Raw genomic sequence first — 19,249 nt, forward strand, 5'->3', positions numbered from 1 at the left:
TTGGTTGAGTATTCACACTTTGTGAAAACAAGATTGAGACACTCTAACAGAGCAATCACTCTAATACAGCATTCAGGAAAGACTAGGGAATAATCTTAATTTTGTAATTTTGAGCATAATAGGCTGGATTTATAGGCTATTTTCAAAGCAAAATTAGCTCAAGCCTATAGACTCAACAATGCTAATAGTACCATTTGCTGTTACTGCATGTTACGGGGAAAACTATGCAAGATTAAAAACAAGAGCATGGTGGTTAACATGGTGGGTTTTTAGCTCAGAGTGAATCACTATGCTCAGCTGTCATCAATGTTTGTAATGATGTAACCATGAACATATTATACATTTTGGTATCCTCAGAAGCAAAGCATACAAGCAAAAGTCTATATATATTGCTGTCCTTACATGGGACTGATATAAAGCATTCTCTAGATGTTTACATCTGTATTGGCAATTGTTTTGCATAAGTCAGAAAAAGTTTGTTCATCTGGGTACTGATTTTCTGTTTCTGGAAATTGTAGACAATATCTCGCACTCTCGCTCTGATAACTCATCTACAGTACAGTAGATGTTGCAGCAACTTATACTGTTGACAGTTCTGGTTGTTGCAAATTATTAAGTAAATATCATGGCAGAATTGCAGGTAGCGGAGGTCTTTGATGGCAGGGTGGAAGTTAGATAGTATTGCATTCCACCTGTGAGCAGCAGTAAACCTAAGTGCGCAACCTCTGGGAATTAGCAAATAAGTCATTCATCCTGGTATCATATTGGGAATGGCAGTGACCAAACCAAATCGGAGGTGACAAAAGAATACATTTGACTTGGTGGTATTGGCGAAACATTAGACAAGAAGACTGGAATTGGATGAGTTTATTAAATGGTAACCAGTTGAGTTATGGATAATACTGAGATACATGGTCAAACTTATAGATAGTTGCGTGGTCATCCGCACTGCCTGATTTTGTACATGTATATGTTCCAAATGATGCAAGGACTGCTGACAAAGTGGAGGACCCGGCCCCATGCAGGAGAGCATAGTGCAAGTGAGATAGGACTAGCATATCTAACATATCTAACAGTAACTTTAGCAAGTCAGCTGCAGTCAAAAACAATACCCAGATAGCTACTTTTGCTTTTGCACTGATTTCAGGTTAGAAGAGAAAGAAACCATCAATATTGACGAATAACAAAGTTATGCTACAAGTAAATAAATAGCTAACTAGTGTGTGAGTCCTCGGACACACATGACCATGGATAAGGCAATAAAATGACCCATGAGTGGGTGTGACAAGGGAAAAAACAAAAACTTGAGTATTAAAAAAAAGTGGTCAGCTTTCAAGATTCCCCTGACCATTCTGGGAAATCTCTTGCCAAAAATATTCTTCTTGAAGAAGAGAATATGTCTGCAGGAAGATTTAGCAATCTTGATCACAAAAGTTAACACAGTAATTTTGAAATGAAGGCAAGTAGTGACCTGAAACACTTAGTTCAATTGTATCATAAAAACAAGAAAGTCCTAGACAATTGAATTTTGACTGAAGCTCCTGGTACTTTCTTTTTCCTTTTTTTCTATCCCTAGCAGAGTTGAGATGCTCTATTGAGTCTAAGGGACATGTTAATTCTAACAAGCTAGGCTATTGAGTTGTTTCCTTCATTGTAAAGAACAATGTCTGGTCGGTATTGGATGTGTGCGATTATCTAGATACATTCGATTATCAAGATATCATAAGACTTATTGAGATAAGGATGATATAGGTTTATTAATCTAGATAATAGTAAACTTCCATAAATTATTTGTATACCTGATGGTGTAGGCACCTCCTGGGGGCTCAAACTCTATTATCACTTGGGAACAGTGTCAAGACTAACATTTTTCACTTTTTTAAAGTCTTCAAAATTGCAATTTGCTCACTTTACTGGTTACAATATTGACAGTTTACTAAAATAAATAATTGTTTCAGTTATCAAGATATATTTAATAGATAATCAAGATACGTTCAAAGGAAATATCGAGATATGTCTAAAATAGTCATCACACACCTCTAGTCGGTATGGAGTAGTAAGTAGAGAAGGAGGGATTGTTGTTTGTGGAGAGTCACTTGCATGCATACCAGGTAATTAAGTCAGCATAAATTGAAATTGTGCTTAGTTCCTGAAAAGAAATTAGTAAGTTCAGTAGTCAAACAGTGTAAAACTTTGTTATGGTGATATGTGAAACAGCTAGTCCTGTCCAGGCACTGGGATATCCACCCAAAACATATGAGCAGTGGTATATAGGCTGAGGCAATCACATAGTGTGTACTTTGCACCACATGCAAATTGTATGTGCCGACATTTTAAATTGACTGCTGTGGGTAAGTGTGGGAAGGGTGTCAGAGGCAGCATGGTGAATAAACGAGAATTGACCTGGGTTGCATCCAAACAACAATCTTTTCCAGGTATTCAAGAGTCACAGAATTTTTCAATTTACCTTGGACTGATAGTGTATTCAAATGGTTATCATAATATGAGCGTTCATCAGCTGCAGCTAATTTCTTTGCCGGCGACAAGCCATCGGAAGGGATGTTACTTGTAAACATGCTTTAGATAAAATGGAATTATCAGCATCTTGTGTTTGCAAATGAGTATTCCCCAAACGCAAACCCAGTTCCTGAAGTCGGTTATCACTGAGGCACTAATACAGGATAGGAGGCTCAATTTTGCCTGTCTTGACACTTGCAGGAAATGCTCATTTATTGAGATGCTAGGAAGCTCTGAAGACTTTTAAAGGCCAACTTTGAACAACATGACGTTAGATTTTGCCAAGTTTAGTCTCGTTTTACTGTTACTAATCCAGTAATGTATATCAGTTGCAACTGTGCATTCATGGTAGCCGCTGCAAGGGAAAGAGTAGCTCTGCTACAAATCAATGTTGTATCGTCAGCGTACTGCACTAACAGGCCATCAGTAATCTGTAAAAGTAGATATATCAGGAAATATATGTCATAAGATATGACATTTTGAATTTTGTGGTTTTCCCATTCATATCTATGTAAGGGGGCTACAGTCATAGGCGATTCTAAGGGGGGGCCAGGGGGCGCCATGACCCCCCTGCTGAAAAATAACTTTTTTTAAATCTTGGGGAAAAGTTGCAGTATAGATTGGCTTTGTTATTTTTAGCATTTTTTTCATCAATTTTAGGCTGTTTTCAAGCCTTCAAATTGCAAAAATCCTGCAGCTTCTTGGGGGTTGCACCCCCAGACCCCCCTGAAATTCTACTTTATATTACAGCCATTCAACAATAATCATACCGTTCCCTACTTTGCCTCCCCCTGCATGTAGGTCAGGTCTAGAATCGCCACTGGCTACAGTTGCCCCTTCTGGGCAATCACATAAATGAGGTATTTTAACATAATGGAGAAACCAAAATTCCATATCAATTTTGCATAATTTGTAGGTGTGAATGTCAACAATAATCTCTCCAAGTTTTAATAGATAATGTGTATTGATCTTAAGATATGATACTGTATTCCATGATTTGTGCGATTACCGAGAAGGGGCAACTGGTGTCATTCTCATAGAGAATATACATATATGGGAAAATTAGGCCACTCCATGTTTCCCATTTCCCGCCCGCATGCAGATTCTCTTCCTGCATGGTCATTCATTATTGCTGTCAACTGAACGATTTGTTCCTTATTTGTCGTGTGATTGCATAGTAGTAACTAGTTTAGCATTCAGAAAGCCCATTTAGCTAGCTTTTCACTGTTCAGGTTCTTAGTTTAAATATTTCTGCTGTATTATATTCTTACCTGGCATGTAGCTAAGTTAGTTATAAATTTCGAAAATAAGTGGAAATATCTAGCTAGCTATAATGAATAATGGATAATGAACCGCCCCGCGCCCACATATATTTTTGAGGTCAATGAAATGTGAAATAAGAAATTTTCTTGGAGTGGCCTTACAACTTCAATGTCATGATATCCCATGATTCAAATGCACCATCCGATCCAGTAAAACTTGGAGAGGTTACTTTAGACATTGACACCTACAAATAATGTAAAAATTAGGTTGCGAGGCAACAGTTAATTTTTTCATACTTGGAAATTTGTTTATTCTTTTCCCGCCCCCACACAATAGAAAGGAAAGGGTCTGGCTACGCGAGGCTACTGTGCATTGCGGTGGAGCGTGGGGGCACGTGCTCCCCCTCCTCCACCCCCAGATACTCTAATAGAGCAGTCAGTAAAATACTCTAATAGAACAGTCACTGACTCACCACACGCATTATTGATCCTCCATAGTTGCTGAGTATGTGAAAACTAGCATCTGCAACACTATCCCATGCATGGGAACATTTAGCCTGCTAAATCAGCTAATAAAATTTTGTAAATGAAATGCACATGTTCTTGTGTATGCCATTCTTTAGGCTAATATATAGTTAGGTAGTTGAACTACTCATGACTGTCACTCATCCATAGTCCACTTAGAAAGCAGTAGCTATGATTAAGATATTTGTGTGCATACAGCACTCCATACATTAAAATTTTAAATCCTGAAACATATGACATAGCTTTATAGCTTCTGGGGGATTGTGCCCCCCAGACCCCCTTCTCCATGATCCATATACCTACTACCCTGCCCCTCCTTTCCAAACCCTGGATTCGCCCCTGCATTGTGCATATTATACTCCTTAGTATGGTAGGACCGCAGCACATTTGCTGGTAGCCATAGGCGGCGGAAAGGGGGGGGCTAGGAGGCTAAAGCCCCCCCCTCGGTCTGCTGAGGGGGGGCTTAGCCCCCCCTCAGAATGATATCACACCGAAATTATCTTTCTTGGAGTGGGGCTGAAAACCGTGATAAAGATCGAGATACTCTAATAGAGTAGTCACTCTAATAAAGTAGTCAGTGTGTAGCGAGCTATGTAAGGATTTTTATGTAGTTTATCAGCTAGAAATGGTAGCTGGTGAGGTGGAAAGCTCTTGTCAGTTGGTTGTGACCTTTTTTTTTTTTTTTTTTTTTTTTTTGGTCTCACTTTACCAAACTATAGAAATAAGTCTGGGTCAGCGGAGCCCCCCCTCATATCAACTACTTCCTCCGCCGCTGCTGGTAGCTAGCTAAGCAGTGTTGCCAAGTTAGTTCATAGATTGATAAACGTTTTGTCTTGTTTGTGAACCCGAAATAATCTGTAAACTTTTTGACATGAACATTTGGAGCAAATCATCTGGCAACACTTCTGGTGATCACGTGATCCGCTTTACGTCATGTTCACGTGTGATTCTGAGACTGTTTTTGTGGTGGATGTAGTGAAAAACTCTACTGATAAGTATATGTTGTCAGATTGTAAGTCATTAGTGTGGCACTGCAGTATGACCTGTACTTTGCTCTATAGGAAATAATCGTGGTGCCGATTATTGTCTGATTGCCGGGTTGCACATACAAACGTCGATTTGAAATCAAGGACTCGTCTGGGTTCTCCTGGTCGACGGCCGAAAGTTGATGAAAAAGCCACCTCTGTGTGTGCAGTCTCTTGAAAGGTAACTAGTTCAAATACTGTTGGTTTTTTTTAATTTTTATAGGAAGTGGTTACTAAACCGAAAGGTTTTTTTTTCGCGTTTAGTAGTTTCCTCGACCATTCGACTTTAGGGGACACGAAAGTAGCCTTAGGGTTAAGGTCGGGTTCGGCTTTGGTTTCTTCTTCACCTTTTGGTTACGTTCTTCTTACTATATACAGTGACACTACTACATGAGTAACATTTGTAAGGTAGAAAAGTAGGGGTAGTGGGTAGCTAGCAGCAGTAGCACAGTGGTTAGCACACTGCCTACAGTTCCAGTAGTCCAGGGTCTGATCCCCGGCTGAGTTTTGCGGTTTATTATTTTCATTTAGTGGCCCTTTTTTGTCTAAGTTTTTTTGTCTAAGTTTTACTGTCGGTTCAATATCGAGTCTGGCTTATTGAACCGACTTTCGGTTTAGTATCCACTACTGTTTTTTAATGCACCTATCAATGTAATCCCTGACTACCAGTGGGGATTTGCATCATAGAAAATTGTTATTCCCCACCTACTGGGGAAGTATTGGCGATACAAACCCCGACCAAGTCTCGACTAGCAAACCAGGCCCTGTTTTTTTTTTTCAGTATCAAGCGATCAAGCTGCTTTAAAAATCTTGATCCTGGTTGCAGATGGTTCTACAGAACTATTGGTAGTGACTATCCATTTGTGAACAAACGTATCAACAAACTTTCTGTGCTTTGTTTGCAGTATGGTATTACTGTGTACTGCTGAGTGCACAACCATTAATTTTAATGCATGTATAGTTTTAAAATTAAACTGCTATCTTTTAACTCTATAAACCCGTTTTAAAAGGGCTGTCTAGTCAGAATAGCTTAACTCTATTAGCCTAAAGCCATATACCAACAGAAAGTTTATTCATTGGGCTAATTGAGGAAGTCTCTATAACAACAGAGGCTTACTTCTAAGGTTACAGTATAGAGGAAACTTAGCTAATTCAGCCTAATTGAAAGCCATACAAAAGAAGCCATATGGTTACCACAAAAATTATTTTGTTGCATCAAGATAATAATAATAAGTATTATTATTACTAGGCGTGTGCGTGATACTAAGACAATTGTTATGTGTTATTGTGTGAATCGGGCAGTGGAGCAGGCCAAAGAGTGAGGGGGCCAGGCTGGCTGTAAGTTGAAGACCAAAAAAAAAAAAAAAGGAAGGTCACAGCCTGCTGACAATAGCTGCTCTCCACCAATTTTATAACTACACATGCATAGCTAAGTAACTTGCTACACTGCTTCTTTGAATATTGTGACTGCTCTATTAGAGTATCCAGATCCTGACTGTTCTATTACACCCCGTTCACACTACCCTCTAACCTGGGTAGAGCATGGCACGGCTCGAAACAAGTTGCAGTGTGAATCAATCGAACCGTAGTCCAGCATGACACGACAAGGAAAGGTGGGCTGACACGGGTTGGCCTGAGATAGCGTACAGTATGAACGTATTCCGAGCTGGCCAACTCAGGTTAACAATTAGGGTTGGCAATGAAAAAATCAATGTCTATAGTTTCTCCTCCAACTCTGGGTGATCAATCCTATCCAACTCTACATCAAAACCGTAGGGTAATGATACAGTGATTTCCATTGCTGTTTCTGTAGCGCGCATTTTAATTTTCCACGATTTTTCAGGATTTTTAATAAAAATGGGCAGCAGCATCAGCGATGCTGTTTAGCATGCTTCAACGTTACCATGAATGGTACATTACGTGGTGATCATTATATTATTGAAATCAGATGAGTATTCTTGGGGAAATGGATGCTGCAAGTTTCTAAATTATAGCGTGAGCGAGAGCATCTGTTCAGCTTGTGTTGGCACATGAACACTATAAAGCTCTACTTAATAAAGTCCAAAAAGGTGCCTGGGAGTTTGTAAACCAACCTTGGACTTAGTTACGTGAGTTTCAGTGGGTTGGTTTTTTATTGCAGATCAGCCAAGCTCCATTTTAGTGAAAATTGAAGTACAGCGAATTACCTTTTAAACAAGTGTATTTTGTAGAGCACCTCACTCAATAACCCATAAAAGCACTGGACAACATTCTAGATGTTCCTACCAATTTTATGAATATAAGCTAACATCAGTCAAAATTTACAACATAGCTATATCCCAAACGAAGGGCATTTGGTCTCCACCGAACCCACCATTTAAAACTAGACCATTGGTAGGTTCCATCCCCTGAGTTACAAGTTAATCCACAGGGGTCATTGCCAACCCTATAACAATATTACTTGCTTCTGTTGGCTACACAGCGAGTATATTCTATGCTCTGAAGCCATTTATCAAAGTGGCTATGATGTACCATAGTTCTGGTTGAGGTTCTGGTAGAGGTTCTGGTAGACTTTGTGATGGTTACGCTTGAACGATGCGTTAATATTCCTGGTGAAAGGAGCACCCAATAGCTTAAACATGGCATCTATAACATTGTACAACTTATTTCAGCTAGTTCTACACTTCCTCGCTACAATTCTAGTGCCTTTTTATTAAGTATTTAAATAATCAAAAGCTTGTGCGCTTGTATTAACTAATTATTATTCAGCACTCGCACTATCAAGCTTGTGTCAGATGCAGTAGTGTGAACAAGTGCCAATCCAAGTTCAATAACTCAAGTTGAAAACACTCTGGCTAACTCAGGATAGTGTGAACGGGGTGTTAGAGTATCTCGATCTTTTCTTGCAAACAGTGTTCCATAAAAGTGGGAGGGCCATGGCCCCCCTGGCCCCCCAGTCTCCACCGCCTATTGTGTGAATACACTTAAATTTAAACATTACTAATCATCAAGGAGTAATCACATCATTACATACCAACAAAGACGGGATTACACATAGCTACTGATGTGCACGCATAATTTCTTCAATTGTGTATGGCACTAACATCTAGTTATAATGTTGGTGGCCTTGTACACTGGAATTTCTGCACATCTGTGCAGTACTCATGCAGATGGTTTATCAAGATGCATGTGTACAGTTACAGGCTCCACACATGCAGAGATCAGGTACCCAGAGATCTACACAGTTCTCATGAAGGTTGCGTATCAAGATGTGTCCCATTACAACCATGCACATACATAAAAGAACTGATTAGTTTTGAGCGGCACAAATATCACAATTGGGATGTACTCTACTTCAATTCATTTGGATGATGTTGCATGAACTAACATAAAGTGTCTGAGTGTGGTATGAGTATCAGTTTACCAATAGTTGGTACCTCACCACAATGAGCTATATTCTAATTCAACTTGCGTTTGTCACATACAGTAGTGAGTAACTGAATTGGAGTTCCATTTCTACATCCTAGTCAGGGTATTGTTGTGATGTTTACTTATTGCATGACAAAGTGTGTATGCAGTACAGTATTGAGTATGGGTATTCAAGTTAATCGGCTGTACTGAGCAAGAAGGTCAACACCACCATGTGTATTTGGATAGAGAAGAGTTGTATTTTAGTTACTTTCAGAATCAAGGTGCACAGCCAAGGTGAATCCTTCATACGAAGAGTGGTTACTCAATTAGAGGTTGTGTGTGTTCTATTAGGGTAGATATCGCGATGTATGTTCTATTAGGGTAGTTCAGTGAAGATAAAGTAATAGAGTTTCTAAAAGTTTCAGCTGTCCCCGTGGAGTTACCAAGGAGTGAAAATGTGTCTGTGTCTCCCTACACATTGAAGACTACAATAGCAACTTCATGATATTGTCCACGATTCGTCGTCTGATAAGGTAGATGTATGTTCTATTAGAGTAGTTGAACATAATCTTCCGTTCTTCCTCTCTCATAATGGTGAATCTTCCTTTTGTAGTCTGTTAGGTAGCCTGATTGGAGTAATCATAGCTCGTTAACTTGCCACACCCACTATGAAACTCTCTTTTGTTTTTGACTATTTCCTTCTCCCTTGCAGTGGTGTTGCTGGTAATCCTCCGTTTTAGGTCTGTCTGTAGTCCCTGACCTGCTTGTATTCGTGTTGCAGTAGCTAATACTTCATCTTGCACACAGTGGTGTAGGCCTCAGGACGTCTATCCTTGTAGTGGACAGCGCAGCAGGGTGTAGAGTGTGTATTCCCGGCGAGTCTTCCTTCTGTGGTCTGTCAAGTAGCCTGATCATCGTTCGTAGACTTGTCACATCCACTATGAAATTCTCCTTTTATACTGGTGGGTGTGATAGAATAAAAAATAAATTTGCCAGATGATAATGTACACACCATATCACATGATCAAATTCACTGATGTGATTGGTTAAATCATAAAAAAGTGATTGATCCTATTTTATTGTAAGCTTTTCTATATGACATCATCTGATTTCTATTGGCAACGCGTGTATACTGGAACGCTGTATACGCATATTGTAAACTTGTAATGACCATTGACAGTGATAAGTATCTTGCAACCAAGGTTAACATGTAATGATAGACATGGAAACCACCTTATGAGACATTGATTTGGACAGGTAGTTGGTCTAGCAAGTTTGAAGCTAATCGGGAAAAAAACCAGGGAGTTTTTGTTTAAAAATTTTATGGCTTCAGTTTCTCGTTCTGTCATCCACAGGGGGAGAGAAATGTCTAGTGTAGGCTGGGATGGGGAAGGCTGGTAACACGATAAGGGTCTCCAGAAAGTTTTGGACACATTCGTGTCTTCCTCGGGTAGTTACGGTGGTTTAAAGAATATTTCCCCTAGTTTAGCAATTCGCCACCAATTCCGGATTAAAAGATTCGCCTCAAATTTTGGATTTGAATGGTACTGATCCGATTGGAATCCAACCAAGAACGAAGGGGCAGTGCCGGAAAAGAGTTAGAGAATTATTATTATATAGATAATTGCAGAACCTCGCAAGCGAGTATAAGTGCAATATGGGATACAAAAATTTAAACAAAATTACAATCATTGAGTTATTGAGTCAGTAAACACATTTAGAAAGTAGCATGAATAATTCTCTTTGATGTTGACACAGTTAATGAAGTTATTCATACCACTTAGAGACCTGAAGTGAGGGCTCTAAGTTTCATTTAGGGACCTGCTGTCACGTGAGACTGTTATGGTAAAATTCCAAAAGGTTTTCTATGTCACTAATCAGGGGTGGATCCAGAGATTTTAAAGGGGGGGAGGGGCATAATCAGTGATCCTATGTTAGATAGACAATGCAGTGCTACAAATGACATTGTGAAGTCCAGGACTATTATGAGATCCTGAGAAATTGGACTGAAAAACTATAATTATTTGATAGTAACATAAGTATTGTGTGAAGCACAAACAGCATGCAAAGCATGCTAAGGATAGGGGGGTCTGGGGGCAGTAAAATGTTTGAAATTGGATGCTCTGAGATTGCATTTTATGGCATTTGAGCACTGATAGTGGGAATAAAACTACATGGCTGAACATGTAAATTGCTGAGGGTATAGGGGCTGTTTCTTGAAATTGATCATTTTAATTGATCAATTTTAATGATCATTTTTTGATGAATTGCACATGTAGAACACAAAATACCCAAATAAATAAAAGCAACAATACTTGATTTTAGCAATAGTAACAAAGTACACATGTGAAAATAATATAGTTACTCTGATTCTAACATATTAGCTTTCATTCGTCTAGGTCTATAACTTTCAAATTTGTCTATGATGTCTTCATTGTTTAGTTTCAAATCAGAATGTACATGTAACATAGAAAGACCATTCAGTCTCTCTTGAACCATTGTTGTTCTTAGCATAGGTTTAACTAACCTTAATTTGCTTATTGATTGCTCACACTCACATGTTGTTACTGGTTGTGTAGCAGAAATTCTTAGTATTAAATTTATATTTGGAAAGAAGTCTGGATTGGCTTGTTTAATGCTTTAACAATTGTATTACACCCTTCAGATAATTTCTTATCATTTGTCCACTTTAAACTTGAACAATGTAGTTCAGTGCTTAATGTAAAAATGTTTGGTAGGTCATCACCATAGACAGCTAAAAAGTCTTTTATATCATTACTAGTTAAACAACTTTTGCTTGCATAGACATTAGGTGGTATGAGCTTCAGTACTCTGAACTTTTTTAGGCTGTATTTGTTAAAACGGTTGTTCGTTTCTGAAATTAGATGATCCAGAAATGGAATAGTCACTGCACGTTTATAATATTCACTAGGTGAACTAGCTGGAACATTCACTCGATGTTTTTGATGACAAGTTTTTCTTGGAACTGATGGTTCCACATTAACTTTTGAAGCAAGTCCCTTAGCTTCATGAAACCAATCTAACTTTGACCTCACAGCACTTAACTGCTTCAAAATTGTTTCAATATTGTCATGTGCATGGACAATATTCTGCCACTTTCCTTGCAGCTTAACACTGAGTCCTTTGATGTATGCCAAAAAGATTATTTGAAACAATTAGAGTGACTATAAACTTGAAATCTGTTAATGCTCTCAAATGAGATGAGGCATCAGCAACAGTTTCTGTGTTCCATGATTGCCTTGATGATGGATCAACAATTTCTTCTAGACACTGAACAGTTGACTTAAATAGCTCTGAAAATGCTTCAAAGGCATCATGTATCTCAACCCAGCGTGTCTTGCATAGTTCTTTCAATTTCTTTCGCTTAGAAGATTGTGAGTCTCTTTTATGTAGGTCCTCAATGAACTTATCTAGAACTATCTGTCATTTTGGTGAATTATTAAAAAACCTTGCTATTCCACTTGCTACATTCAACATATTCCTTATATCTGGTACAGAAGCCAATGCAAAGATTTAACACATGTGTGTATAACATGCTTTTGGATACAGCTGAGAAATTCTTGCAGCAACTCCTTTGGTTGTGCCAGCCATTGCCCCAGCACCATCATATGCTTGGCCACATAGATCATGTTTCTCTAATTTCTAGTCATCAATAGTTTCTAAAATTGTACCAGCTAATGTTTCCCCTGTAACACCATGTTTACATTCCACAAAACCCATAAACTCTTCTCGTAAATTCATTTTATCATTGACAAATCGTAATACAATTGATAACTGTTCACTGTTTTATGAATCAGTTGCTTCATCAGCAATTATTGAGTAAAACCTAGCCTTTTGCACTTCTTCTAAAATCACATCTTTTATGTGTTCCCCACAAGCCTTAATGAATTGTTTTTGATATATACGTTGCACGAGAAGATGAAGATTTTAAATGCTCTTCAAGGATAACATCCCCAGCTTCACACCTAAAATTTAAAAGAGCTCTAAAATTACCTTTGTATGAAGCAGTAGTCCCTGCGTCATCCCGGCGGCCTCTAAATAGTATGTTTTGTTGACCACATAATATAACAATAATAAGAATGGACTCCAATTTTGATCTGTTTTCCTTGATTTGTTTAGAAGACACGTTATCACACAGTTGCTCAATTGGGTTAGACTGACCCTCCATATATTGCTTAGAATACCCAACATCTGTAACAGCTTGAACATGAGTTAGTTTTTCTTTTCCATCCTTACCAAAAAAAGTGACTATTTAGAAATTCAGTTGCTTTACGCACACTAGTAAGTAGTCGAGAAACAAGGATACCAAGACCAGATTGAGAAGCTAAGCAGTCAGGTTTAGCAAATAGTACGCAATACTTCACCATTATCACTAGGAGGATACACTAGACCTGGATACTTCTCAAGCCAATGGTACTTGAAGAATCGATTCTTGCCACTGCTATCTTTAATTCAAGGAAATTGATAAAACTGATTAGGATGGAATGGTTTTGTTAATAAATTGTACTTCTCTTGATTACTTAGACTGCTTGCAACTGTCACCACTCAACCAATGTCTCCTTGTGAAGGAAGTGTAGCAGTTCTAGTACTGGACATGCATGTCTTATTAATGAAATCGGCATTACTACAGTATCCTCAATAGAATCTTCAAAATCATAGCCATCACCTCTATCATCATCAATATCTTTGATAGAATTGTCATCACCTCTATCAGCATTGCTATCTTCAATAGAATCCTCTAAATTATTGTCATCACCTTGACTATCACTAACTAAATTCTTGGGGTTAGTCCTTGGCCTACTGCACACAATTAACAATAAATTAGCTAACAACCTTTGCAGCATAACTATTACCTTTGGTAGTAGTCCAGCAATCTCCTTTGCTTGGGGTCTGGTGGTACAGTTGCCATTAAACCAAGTTGTCACGTGTTAACAACTTAAAACTCATGTGGGTGCACATTAATTAGAGTAACATGATTGCATTATCAGGCTACACCTTTACCACTGTCTGATCAGAGGATGGAATCAAAGTGTCTTGTACAAGGTGTGATTTTTTTCTGGGATAGTGGTTTAGTAACTAACTCAAGATTAGTAGCTAGAACCTGATGTACCCCCCCCCCCCCCCTGGATCCGCCACTGCTGATTTAATTAGTGGTTGTATGGTGAGATTTGGGATTTTACCTTCATCAGCCATACCAGCACTTGACCAAGCTAGCTGTCGAACCGAGTGAGCCAGCTGCTTGATGCATATCAAGACTCACAGTAGTGAGTCACGTGGCCAGTAAAGCAGAAACGTGCGCCGCAGACAATAAATGAAGTTACCACTACACATAAGGATTTTACAGGAAGGAACGTTGTCAAATTCGGCCTTCCTATAACTCACCTGTCACTTATGCTATCCCTCTGAAACTCTAGAATTGAACTCATTGTGTCACTAGTAACTACCACACAAGCAGTGAAGCAAATCCATGCTGACTGTTTCGAGATCGATATTGCCGACATCAAAGGGTAGGTTTGGTTGTTTTTTTATAAATTTTTTTTTATCGCATGCGGTTAGACACAACCGCAGGTGTATGCCTTGCGTTCCTTTGTGCGTTTCAAACATTGATTGCCCTGCTATTGCTTCAGTACTCTCTCAATCACCTCAAGATTCACATCATTGATTTCACCATACATCACTACCCTACAGTCGTAATTTCAGCACCAAACAAAGTTTCAATCGTCCTCAGTCGACCTAGAGGCCAAATACAAAACCCATATTGTTGTTTTCCGCAATACTTGCTTGGCATGTAGGGCAATGTGTCTTTAAACTGTTGTAATAGTTTTGTTGAGATTGAAACATACATTTTCAAGAATGTCTAGTTTGAAATTTGAATTTAGTTGCCCCCACGTAATTTGCTCTCTGTAAGAATTTAACTCGGAATTTGAAGAACGACACAGAGCACAACTGCGGTCACTGGTTATTGATGAACTGGGCCGTGTGTAGTTAATCAGTGCATGTAGCCATAAAGAAGTGTGCTGCGTGCCATCATTAATGTTCGATTTGAAATTTGAATTTAGTCACCCCCCTCATGTAATTTGCTCTCTAAGGGCGCAGCTTCAAGAATGACACAGAGCACAATTACAGTTACCAGTTGTTGACACAAGCTGTGAGTAATTAGCACATGTAGCTAGCCTAAAAGGAGGTATGCAAAACCACCTGATAATTTACAATTGTCACCATGCATTTTACAGCACCCCCACACAAAATTACACTCGTAATTACAACATACAGAGGACACATGAATGCCAAACAGTTTTCACAACATTAATGTAAGAATTGTACAATAATGACTGTGATATAACTGCTATGAAAAATCTTCTCCAGTGGCCTGCCATGGTAGCAAGTCTCACACGACAGCATGTATATTCATCCAAACACAATGGGAGTAACGAGTAAGTGCAATGACAACAAGTTGGTATGACTCCATTTGTAGAATCCAGATGAGTGGGTGTGGCTCCAGTATGTCTAAACAGTTAACAAAAATCTGTACTAGAGTTGCAATATAATAGTATAGTATTTAAATACAACAATACATAGTCTCCATTGCATCACTATCAAATGACACTAAGTGGAGGATATTGTTGCACCTCTAGTATGTACATTCCATCACCATCAGTACAATCAAGGAAACCTGTATAATGGCCACCAGTACAGAAAGACAACCTCTCTTGAAAAGCCAATTCCAAATTGAGAATTTATACACTGCTACCTGCTTATTGAGCGAAGGTGGTAATAAACAAGTTTCACTGTAATTTATACACGTGATCTGATCCTGTATATTCTGTCAGTGGATGAGATCCACTTGGCCAGGACAAAATGTGACCCAAATGTCCTGGATGATCCATACTCAACCCACTTACGACCCATTGGCACAATGGAACTGAGTATTTATAGAGAATACAATTATATTTATTTCTAAGATGTGTGGACACATTACAACATGTGCATACAAGGCATGCTACGTACCATTATACATGTAGAATTTCAAATCACCACATTATGCATGGACCAGTCAACAATACTTCATAGTGCAACCTGAAGAAGTTAGGAAAAATAAAAATACACATGAGTACAGTGAAACCTCATTAATAGGGCCAGCTCTGGGACCAAAAAATTTGGCCTTAATAACAAGGTGGCCTTATTAATGAGGTCATAAAGTACTGCTTAGCTATGTTTGGGACCTACTAGAGGTGGCCAATATAACAAAGTGGTCTTATTAAAGAGGTGGCCACTAAGTGAGGTTTCATTGTACCTTTTGTTAACAATGGTGAATAATATTAATGGTTAACAATATACGCTGAAACCTTACTCAGGTCGCTTTATGGTCAACCTTGTGGCAGATTGCTCTGTACACAAAATGACACATTCAGGGATTGTATTTAGATGGATGATAAAGTAACACATTGTGACTTAAATACTCATGATGTATCACTGCTAGGCAGTATCTGATATGGCTAGCTACCATATATATATGGCACTGCCGAAGCACAACGTCGCACTCACTCACATGTACAATTTTGCTCAAGATTTTAAACTTTGATAGTGGCAACTGTTTCACTCACAAGACTGTGTGGCAGCTGTTTCCCTCATGAGAATTGCAGCCAAAACAATTGCCATGCTCCTTAATTAGTGATTTTTAAAATCTCAAGCAAACTTGCATGTGTGAGTGAGTGCGCCGTTGTAATTGAGTAGTACTGTACCTGAGTAAACCACATGAGTAGGTGCAGTAAGATGGTTACTTCTGGGCCAAATTTTCTTATAATAAGCAGGTACCTGCCTTAGCAAGGCACTGATTTAACCATATAAATGTCTCACAGGAGAATTTAAAAGTTGGTCTTCTTAGAGAGGCAGCTTTCTGTACAAGTGGCCACCAAGACAGATCCACTGTGGATGAAAGCCAGGCATTAGATATTTGGTATTTCATGTGTTGAAGGCATTCCAGGGCTTCTGGTTGTCTGAAATCTCACCACAGTTTACTCAGGCAGTGTTGTGGTCACCACTAAACCACTGGAATGCTGTGTTATGTTTGTCTTATGCTTGGCTACTATGTATATAGTAGGACTGAAGCAGATACTTTGAAAAATATATATCCTATGGATAATGACTTCATCACTTTCTTCATCAGGAGCTTATAAGGACCAAAAGTTACACTTTGGGCTGACAGCCAACTGCCTATGTCTGAAGTAGTGCCTTTGGTACTCTAACAGATTGGTTGTCCCCTTGCTGCCAGCACTCACTGTCCCATATGCTGTCACACACTAAATCCATCTCCGCAGCCACCACCCAATAAGTTAGGTCAGAAAATTTTGTCCCTACCTGAATAATGACCAGTTTTCACTGTACTATATTAGTGATTAGTGATCATGAAGGATTATTTGGTAAGATACTAAGATATACATATGCTACAACCTCCAAATATAGCAGTACAATTTTCACCCTGGTCCAAAGTCGCTAATCGCCTTTTACAATTAAGTTTTACAACACAAATACATGTATCATACACTACGATAGTAGTGTATCGTAGTGTATAGTAGGGACCACAAAGCAGTAGGCATGGCCCACGAAATAACATCACCCAAAAAACAGCCTCAATTTCCCAGACGATGATGAGGCAGTATTGTTTAGGTAAAACTAAGTCCAAGCAAGCTTTCAGATCGACCTGAAACACTTTCAACAAGTTGCTACGGAATTTAAAATTTTTTTATTCAACGAAATTTTCTACTGACTGCCTGACTGACTGACTGACCGACTGACTGACTGACCAACTGCCTGATGCCTTCAGACAAGCGTAACTTGATAACAGCTAAGGCTACGGGCTTGATTTTTTCACTGTTTGATGTCGCTTCAGCCCGCCTTATGGCATACCACAGTACGTACAATGCATTCTTCATGGACTTACCAGTGTCCTCCTTTGTGTCTCATTCATCTTTGCTGACAGCAAAAAGTGTTGATTTGGTGGTAGCCTGTGATGGCTTCCCTTCGTAATAAAAATCGTCCGTATTTTTCATAGTGGCTACTTTGATTGCAGAGGTATTTTTTTGATTTTGTACTGCTGTGTAACGGGTTGACAATGCCAACAACTAAGCGTAATGGATACTTCACTTTTCAGATGATATAGCTGGGGCACGCGGCACCATTTCAAATACAATATGCATCACCAATCATAATAATATTATTTACAAAAAAAGTAAACAAACAAGTATTTCAAAAAATTGGAATTTATAACTAGAGTAGGGACCATAGCACATTGATAAAAAGTACTGAAACAAGCTGGAGTAGTGCATGATATTAAATCACAGTAAAACAATAAGGAGTGTTATATCCCTACTGTGCTCCAAGATACCGTAATGGAAATGCACAGTAGGGATATAACACTTCTTATTGCTTTACTGTGATTTAACATCGTGCACTATTCCAGCTTGTTTCAGTGCTTTTTATTGATGTGCTATGATCCCTACTCTAGTTATAAATTCCAAAATTTTGAAATACTTGTTTGTATTTCATATCCCTACTGTGCATTTCCATTACGGTATCTTGGAGCACAGTAGGGATATAACACTCCTTATTGTTTCACTGTGATTTAATATCATGCACTACTCCAGCTTGTTTCAGTACTTTTTATCGATGTGCTATGGTCCCTACTCTAGTTATAAATTCCAATTTTTTGAAATACTTGTAGTTAAACTCACCAATTGTCTCTCAGTGGCACTAAATCCCTTCAACACAAAAACACAACCTTCAGGCAATGAGACAACAGCCTTAAGACCTTAAGAGTCTTGCTGGCAAAGATTACAGCCTATTCTGGTGCGCTTATTTATTAGTAGTATAAATTTTAAAGGTGTTTATTTACAACACTCAACAGGACATAATTACATGCTCCTGTATCTCTGTACATACTTGCCATTTCTCTACTATTCTCATTTGATTTCACAAGAACTTGTACTGATATGGGCAGGGGTGTGGCTTCTCCGCTTGAATTAGTCTTTGATCGAGATACTCTAATAGAGCAGTCAATCACTCTAATAGAACAGTCACGTTTGTACAAGTGCTGTATTTTTATATTGTAATGTCTGTAAGTAGCTAGTAATTTAAACTATTACAATCCAATGCTAGGCAGAAGTTGTAACTATGCTGTAATATTGATTGCTGTATTACAGTTGTTTTGTGACTGCTCTATTAGAGTATCTTGATCGTTTTAATACAGTACAAGATGAAAGACAAAGTGTTACTAAGGGTTTACTAGTTAAAATGGGTGTTAGTTGACTGCAGTTACATACCACTAAAATTACAGTTGTATTTTAATATATTCTGTTACTGTAATCTGGGGTTTCTGTCAAAACCAAGGAAACTTACCTACTGTTATGAACAGTGTATGCTTATTCTAACTAAAAGTATTGAAATCCCATCCAAAAACAGCTTGTAGCTGTAAAAAAGTGAGCGTCCAAGTAAAGCAGAGTTAACTGCGAC

General features: G+C 38.6%; 1 protein-coding gene across 1 annotated transcript in view; it reads left to right on the forward strand.

Annotated features, from left to right (window-relative positions):
* The first annotated feature begins 5,228 nt into the window (after window positions 1–5,228).
* Window positions 5,229–19,249, forward strand: part of LOC136256363 (protein NLRC3-like) — a 54,620-nt gene continuing 40,599 nt past the window's right edge. The window contains exons 1-2 of the mRNA XM_066049300.1: window positions 5,229–5,316; window positions 5,366–5,510. The gene's annotated coding sequence lies outside the window, so the exon portion shown is untranslated. The remainder of the gene's footprint in view (window positions 5,317–5,365; window positions 5,511–19,249) is intronic.

Source organism: Dysidea avara, chromosome 5, assembly GCF_963678975.1.
Source record: "Dysidea avara chromosome 5, odDysAvar1.4, whole genome shotgun sequence".
Lineage (NCBI taxonomy): Eukaryota > Metazoa > Porifera > Demospongiae > Dictyoceratida > Dysideidae > Dysidea > Dysidea avara.